This window comes from Panthera leo, chromosome D2, assembly GCF_018350215.1.
Source record: "Panthera leo isolate Ple1 chromosome D2, P.leo_Ple1_pat1.1, whole genome shotgun sequence".
Lineage (NCBI taxonomy): Eukaryota > Metazoa > Chordata > Mammalia > Carnivora > Felidae > Panthera > Panthera leo.
The window spans coordinates 83,809,358-83,818,357 of NC_056689.1; positions in this window are offsets into that span (position 1 = coordinate 83,809,358).

Sequence of the window (9,000 nt, forward strand, 5' to 3'; positions counted from 1 at the left end):
TAACCGTTGCCCTGACAGGTACAACACAAAGAAATAATTTGCCCCATTTCACATCTCTTGGTGCATTATTTATAACCAACTCCAATTTGAGAATGTTAACATTAAATAGGTTTCACACATGGAAGAAATTCGTACAAACCCATCATATATTATGAATGATAATTATTACAGCTCTGCAAAATTTGTTAAAGCAGATGGGCTGGAGTTGAATGAACATCGAAGTATGCAGTAGTCTTTAGAAATTTAGATAGCATTTAGCTCGTAACCTCAATATTTGTTTTATTGATCAAAAGAAATGTTAACTTCATCTGCTGTTGACAGATAATTTATCAAAAAAATGTTTTAAATAAGAGAATATTTCATAGCTAAGATGGCTCGGAAAATTGGTGACTGGCCTTTAGGTCTGAGCTGCCCCCCAGGAGACAGGTGGGGCATCATCTGTGAGGTGACCAGATCCCAGCCCAAGGGAAGGAAGGAAAGTAGACTGGGGGTGGGGGAGGGGGGGTTGGCTGAAAGTGGATGCAGGTCAGGCTTTATTCCACGGGGTAACTCCACATGACCCCCCACCTCCTCGCCCAAGAAAACTTGACATACAGAATAAGATTCCTCTTTCTAAAGATAACCCTTCTAGGTCCACATGTGCCAAGCACTTGGAAATGCATCCCCCACAAATACCCAGCCTTCACAGCCTTCAGTCCACTATTAGAGTAAGTCTTGCTGACTTTCCTCTTTTGTTGAGTGATTTCCATGGCAAGTGCTTCTAACGGAACATTATTGTTTTCCCCCTAATCCCACAGCAACTGCCCGATAGCTAACTGGCTGGCAAAGCCACACACACCATGGGTCCAAACAGTCAAGCCCCCTGCCATTCATATCTAATGGCATCCAGTAGTGGGAAGTCATGTGACCTGACATCGAAATTCACATTGCCTGCTTTTCCAGGTGACTGTAAGTTCTCCTCATGTGTCCTTATGACATCACCCTCCTACACGCAGATGGGTGAGAGGAGCAGATCACCTCTTGGCGCATCTCGACAAGGCATGGTGCTCTGGAATATTCCTTCTGACCTGAAAGTCCCAGAAATTGTATGTTTTTTAATGTGCATGCCCATCTCCTGCTGGTACACGAATGCACAAAGTGCCTCCCCTTTGCAAAGATGGGGAGACACTCCCACAAGATACGCATCTGTCATCACACAAGAGACAGCACCAGTCAGGCTGCAGGTTGGACCATGTGCTTGTGATACACCTTTCGACCGTGACTGTGGTCATTCCTCATCAGCTCTGCTGCTGCACATCAGAGTTTGGAAGTCCTGCTTTGCTCTCATTGACTACAAAACTTTCACGTGAATCCCTTTTCTGGGCTGCCTGGACCTGAAGGACTATGGGCATTTTGCAGAGATGAGCAGGAACTGAAAACACATTCCATGCTCAGTGTTGATCAGAGCTACCGCCTCCAACACCGGCACACAAAGTGCGCCAAGTATCAAACATCTAGACTGTATTTGCCCCAGACACCGACTTTGGCCTCACCCATGATGGCCAGCCTGACCCAGGACACAGCCACCCTTTGCCAATCCACCTCTTTATCAACAGGATCTCAAGCAAGAGCCAAAGGTTTGGGTCTCCTCATGATCTGTGTTGGGGGAGTGACAAAAAGACCGCTTGGTCCTTTGCCCAGAGCGGGGGCCAGGAAGTAGTCTTATCCCTTCCCCTCCAAGCCCCACTGTACCATCACTGGATGCTTAGGAGAACCCGTGAGGCCACATTCTCTGCCCCTCCCCACTGGCAGGACCAAAAGGTGTTCACTCTGGTCTGGCTAGTCCTTTTGTGCCAAGAAAGCCAAACAAGGCAACGCTGTGTCCAGACCCTGGAGTGAGAGGGCACCTCAGCCCTTGGGTAGTTCTCCACACACATGTCTCTCTCGGTCTTCTAGGGCTCCCATCATGTAGTGTTAACTCAAGGTTGGCTTCTCTCATTGGCGTGTAGACGGGCACCTCCTCCCTGTGTCCTCACATAGTCTTTGTTCTGTGTGTGCCTGTGTCCAAATCTCCTCTCTTCCAAGGACCCCCGCCATGCCGGATTAGTAGTACTAGATTATGGCCCACCCGTACAACCTCATTTTACCTTAACCACCCCTTTAAGTGCCCTATATCCCAATGCAGTCAACACTCTGAGGCCCTGGTAGGACTTTAAGATGTGAATTTGGTTGGGGGACAGTGCACAATTCAGCCCCTAACAGGCACCCACCTGGTTTCCCTCCCCCTTCTGAGAAGCTTGCTTAGGCCACAAAGAGTTCATTACCAAAAAGGCCGCTCTCAATTGGAAACAACGTCTGCCCAGAAATGACAAGTGATAATGCCATGGCTGCAAGAGGAATTGGAGGGGGTCCTACCCAAACGCACAGGACAGCCTGGGGTGGCATATTTCACAGCACAAAGCCTGCTCACATGCCTGCAATCTTTGATCCTTCAGCCCACTCAGTGAGGGAGGCTGGGGAGGTATTAATCAATGAACACAGATTAATTTATGAGATGACGATATGCAGAGTAAGTTGCCCAAGGTCACACAGCTAATTACGGCCCAAGTCTTGAGACGCCAGGAACATGCTCCTTCGACTACCCCTCGTGGTCCCCTGTGCAATAAAGGGACGCCTGGAATACGATTTCACAGCAGTTCCTTCAAGTTAAAATGTGTTTATCATCTTGCATAAGTTATGACCCCAACCTTCCCACAAGAAGATCGTATCACAATAAAAAACACACATGGTGCAGGTGGCTAACATGATTTATTAAATTTTCTCAATTTCATGTATAGGAAGTTCCTCCACACAGGAAAATTTTCTAAATATTGAAAACATATGTACATAGGACAAAGCTCAGAGAAAAAAAGGTTTATTATAATACATCACACATAATAAATGTTTTTTTAACAAAGTCTGTATGAACTTTCCACATTAATCAAAAGTGAATGCTGCATGATTCTGTATAATTAACCAGGAAGTCATATTACAAGTGATAAATATCACAGACAATAAAGTGAAGCGAACGAATATTGACCTTAAGTGCTCATTAATAATGCGGGGTTTTTGATGGTCCACAATGCAATTATTACTTAGTTAATTGCAGGGTCAAGTTTCCCAAAGATTAATAATTAGACTTACAGTGGCCTGTTCATCAGAGGTTTAATAAATGCTAAAAGAGGCCCCTTTAGGCTCCCCTCATATCTGAATCAGAACCTCAGCCCTTTGATTTCCTGCTGTCCTTGCAAAGCTAGGGACTTGAGAGAAGGAAACATATTCCATGCTAGGAGGGAGCCCCTGAGATGTTCTGACTGTCACTAGAAAAAGATGTGCTTGAGACCCATGCCAAAAACTTGAACCTTGGCTTTGGGAATAAGGGGCTATCTCAATCACATTAGCAGGGGGACAACAGGCCTCAGCAGAGTCCGTGACCTCCAGGATGAGTGCTGCCCCCAGCCGTGGTGAATGTGACACAACTAGGACAGAGGCTAATGGTGCCTAGAGAAATTCACACAATGACTTTGTGTTCACCAGATGTGGGAACGAGGAGACAAAATATACCCTGGCCAGTCAAAACATTCCATCTCCTTTTCTGTACCTTTTTGGCCAACAGGCTCCTTCGTAACCCAAATCAGGATGCCCCTACCTCTTCAGCAGTATCCTGTCCCCACCATGGCAATGAAAACCCTACTGATGAGTAGGTCCCAGTGCCATTTGTACTTCTTCGGCAGACAACACGGCCCATGAGTCTGAGTATCCCAGCCTTTGAGCTTGCCCCCTGAGCTCTCCCGCTTCCTCCTGCTCTCATGACACCTGACCCTCATCCATTCCTCAAAATTCAGTTGAACTACCACCTGGTCCAAAACACCTTCCCACTCAATCTCAAAATCCAAGTAGCCTCTTCATCTGCACCCAATAGCACATGACTCACCTCTCCTTTATGGCAGTCAGTTTGGATGGTAGACATGGGTCTTGTCTTCCTTCTGCCCCCCTATACACCGGAAGCTACTTATGGCCTGGGCTGGGTGATCCTCACTCCATCCTGCACATGCTCAGCCAGCTGTCCTGCTCATGGTAGGTGTGAAGAAAAGCTTGGTGAATTGGATGTGTAGGTGAGGAGTGAGGACTCCATTCCGAGTTGCAGGGGCAGGTTGAGTAGAGTGCAGATGAATGGGGGACCCCCATTCCACGATGGGCGTGTCACAGATGGGCTCCCCAGGGAAACCCAGGAGACTGAGATGCCCACCTTGATAAGTCAAAGACAGCTGGGGACTTTAGGACGGCACAACATTGGAAACAGCTAAATGTCCAACGATAGATCAGTTTCATAAATATGGCACATACTCTCAACAAAAGATTGAAGAATCATGTTCTAATAAGTATAAAGCAGCATGTATGGTAGAACACAAGTGTATGAGAAACGCCAGAGGATAGACTGATGCACAAAAATGCGAATGGCGGTTGTGACCAGGCCGTGGGATCGCCGCTGACATTTTCTATTTTACAATTTCTGCTTCTCTGTATGTTCCGAGTTTTCTGAAATGAATATCTGACACATGAGGGGGAGGGAAGTGTGGTGGGATTCACCCTTGGCTCCGTGAGGGCGACAGGAATCTCTATAAAAATTCAACAAACTGGTCATGTGCTCTGAGCCAAAGCGCGTGTAGCAGCTGAGGACCCACTGGAAAGGCCGAGCCAGGAGTGTCCCTGGGCCTCTTGAACAATGTGGAACTGCCCCTCCTTGAGCAAGTGAAATACAGAGGCATTTCGGAAAAGCCAGAGCAAAGTGCTAGGAGTCCAGATCTCCAGGCCTTCCTCCTTCCTCCTTTGTCCTCCTCCATGGCCCCGCGCCCACTTGTCCAGAGCCAGACCCAAGCCAGAGGCCATGGGCTAGTACCAGGGCCATCCTTCCACTGTCACCCACCTCTGGGCCTGTCCACCTTCTCTCCGGGACACCCGCATTCCTCATGCCGGAGGCAGACCCAAGCTGAGAGTCCCCACTCCTTCCCCACTCACTCCTCCCCGCACTCAAGAACTGAAAGTCTCTGTCGTGGTGTGTTGGAAGCAGTGACCCAGAGGTGAAAATTCCTTGTCCCGTGACCAATCCCTTGGGCCAGCCAGTCACCTTTATTTACGGTTCCTGTGAAAAAACCGTGCTGTGAATTTCCACTCTGCCCTCATATGCCCACTAATGAGATCTCATTTCATACAGACTTATCTCCACCTTTTGGGGACCTGCAACTTCTCAGCGCCCACAAAAGGCTGCAGCCCTCCCCAGAAGCCTTCACGGGCCAAAGGGGCCTGGCTTATCTGTGAGGCGCAAACTCAGACCCCTCTCTGGTGGCACTAACTATGCCCGTGCCCATGAAGAGCGTCAGATTTCAAGCCGAAACCAAAATAAAAGAAATGGCATCCTGACAGCACTGTATTTTATGTCTTATTTTTATTTCCTTAACTTGTCTTTCAGCGTAAACCGTCGATGTTGTTCTAAGAGGTCACTTTTATACGCCGGAACACCACCAAACTATTTAGGCTTAAAATGACACTACTGTTTAAGACCCAGTAATTTTCAGAACACGTGATTTACTGTGGTGGCGCTCCAGAAGACTCATTTCATACCTCCAAGAAGGACTAGTCAAAGTGTTAAATAAACATGAAGCCTGTGCCTTGTTTTCTTTCCAAAAGTGCAAACACTGTGTTACTCTAATGATTAAATACCGCTCAACACACAACCAAGTAACTATTTCACAGTTGTCTCTTTCCCGTGGCTTCATTTTATGTATTAATTATTTTCTGTTCAGACAAAGACTTTAATTAGGAGTCATAAAGGGTTTCTGAAGAGTGAATAAGTAGTTTCATCCACATTAAACTGATAATAAACAGACATTTCTAAAACAAGGAGGTGCCCATGTGCAAGCCTTAACTAAGCCTGAATCTATTAACCACAAACTAAACTCAGCCTCATAAAATATTGTTTGGGGATGTTACATGACAGTAAAAATGATTCAGATTGCCTTTAGGTCCTTAAAGAGGAAATAAATTAATTGAAGTTTGGTGGGTATTAAAGGTTGAAACTTGCCTTTGAATGTGAAAAATTCAACCAATATTATCTTAAGCTCTTAACGCTGATTATTAAAAATTGTTTGATTCTTTGAAATGACAGTACAAAAGCAAAAAAAAAAAAATTTAAATGTAACAGCTTTTTAAGGACAAGAGGCAAATATATGTACACTTGATTACGATGAATCTGGGGGGGAAAGGAAAGAGAAATGAATTCTGCCCATTAGGCTGCAAGGTCCAGTCTCCATTCTCTGAGACGGAAACTATGTCATCAACAACGTCCGGCCAGCGGAGCTCCAAGAAGCAATGCATCATGCCTTTCTTAGCTATTTGTGGGGAAGGTTTGACTTCAGACACTAGAGCAGCTCCCTTCTCCAGATGCCGCTCGGAGACCATGTCTGGTTCCCCCACCATCAGTCAGCAGCGTTTGGGGTCGGGGGGACCCACAGGTGAATGCGTATCCACCTTAATTCTTGGTGTTCTTCTGCACATTCATCTGGAGCTTGGTGCCATCGACTTTGCTGGTGCTGGTCAGGTGCTGTTGGCTGGTGCCCTAAGTTCTCAGAACCCAACAATCCTTCTAAGGAGCGTCTTGTCAGGGACTCCAGTGTTGGGAGAGGCGGGCTGTCTCCTATTTAAGCTTTGAGAGCGAGCACACCTCGGGATCACCTGCCCGGGAAGACTGCCCACCCTCTGGGCCAATTCGATGCCCTCCTGGCCTCCGTGGGGCCCACCTGAGCCCCACACACATTCTCCTGCGGACTGGTCAGGTGGAGGTCTTGCCTTACTGGCCTGCACGACCCCAGCCTCGCCCACAGTTGGCACAGATAAAAACTAGTAAAGTGAATGGAGATGAGTCTCCTTCAGCCCCTGGCACCTGAGGCTATTTCGGCTGAATGCGGAGGAGGGAGGGCGCCCGGCTACCGGCATTGCCCTAAGTGGCTCCTGTCAGCATCACCCACATCAACATACCACCTCGTCCTGGGCTGGCTTCCCAATGGACAGTTTCTTCTTCACAAAGGTATCTGCCCAGCCACCTGGGGCCAAAGCTGAGTGAGGCAAATCACAGTGCTCTGAAGGGCTGGCCGTTCCAGTGACCGTCCCTGGCCGAAGCCACTGACCAGTTGAGGGCTCCAAGTCAGGTGGGGACAGCCACCCTCCTCAGACCTCGTCACCTGAGAATGCTGACTGTGGGGAGCAGGCCGAGAAGGAGAACTGGTCACCCAAATGGGGCAGCAGGTCCCCGGGGACGCCGGTGGTGGGACGGAGGGCACCGTCTGCATCTCCTTGCTGCCAGGGCACCCTGAGTGTCTTACACCGGGAGCAGCCTGTCGATCTTTCATTGTCCTCAATCTCGTCTTTAAGGAGAAATGCTCTGAAGGACTTTGTTTCCACTGCGGGAATCCCAGAAGGAGTATAAGGGTGGCAGAACCGGCCGGGAGGGGCAGGGGCGGGAAGTTTCCTGACTCTGGAGTCCTCCTAAGCCGGAGGCTGGCCTTAAAGGTGTGGCCATGGTCACGTTAGAGGGAGGTGCCCACACCCGCCTGTCCCTCAAACCACCTCCCTGGAGCAGGCATGAGACCTCTCCTCCACCAGCACATTTCTGGTGCCAAGCCTGCCTGTCCTGCAATGTTTCCTTGCTCCCTTCATCCCAAGCCCCTCACCCACTCTAAACCCAAAACTCCCACTGCCTCAATCTCCAAGTCACCCAGGATACCAGACCTCAGCCAGAGAGGAAAGGGCATCTCTGACCAGAAGAACTGTGATGTGTGTGAGCTCCACCTGGATGAGCACGGAGCGCCCAGGGCCTGGGACCCCAGCCCTCAGGAGGTCGGGGACAGGACCAGTCTCCATGTGCACATGTCATTAAGACAAACCTAAGTGGGGCGCCTGGGTGGCTCAGTCTGTTGAGCATCCAACTTCGGCTCAGGTCGTGATCTCATAGCTTGTGGGTTCAAGCTCCGCGTCGGGCTCTGTGCTGACAGCTCAGAGCCTGGAGCCTGCTTCGGATTCTGTGTCTCCCTCTCCCTCTGCCCCTCCCCTGCTAATGGTCTGTCTCTCAATAACAAATAAAAATGTTTTAAAAAGACAAACCTAAGCTACAAAGGATGTAAGCAGAAGGAGTGATGGCCGAATGTGGTCATCCCCTGGATGAGAGCTTCCAAGGAGCTGCTGCTCAGGACGTTACCCTTGTCAGGTGACCATGGTCGGCTGTTGCAGGTGATTAAACCAGAACGTCACTTAAATACACCCGGCTGTCAGCAAAGACGGGCTTTGTGGGAGGACGAGCTCCGGATGGGACCCAAAGAGCCGGTGCCTGACACAAGCTGTTGAGCATCAGCCCCACTGTCACACTCTGCCTACGTGGGACCACGGCGAGGACTATGTGAGATGGTCCCAATTCAACTAACGTCCGTCTCCTCAAACGCACAGGGCAGGTTGTCCGCTCCCAATTTTATTCCTCATGGGACACTGGTTTACATGCCTCCCTGACCTCTACCCTGTTCGCATAAACACGTCCTACAGAAATCATCTCACAAACGCACCCAGATCATGAGCATCGATGCCCATGGCAGCAGCTTTCCAGAAGCACAGGGCTAGAAATAACCTGAGTGTCATCAGGAGGGGCTGAAAGAGAGACAATCACGCCACGGCCCTGCTGTGCACACGGTGCAGCCGGCAGAGAAATGGGCTCGCAGGACGAGTGCCCAGGGGAGGGGGTACCAGCTTTCACAGCCGTATGTACGGTAAAACCCCGTCTGTGCAGAAACACAAAAAGAGGCAGGCGGGCAGACAGAATGGCAGAGAGCAAAGCACTCGTTGACGCGCACATGTGTACAGAAAATAAGATTACCTCTCATTTGACTCCCTTCGCTGTTCATAAGACACAGTAGAGCCAAAAGAGAACTTTCCTACAGT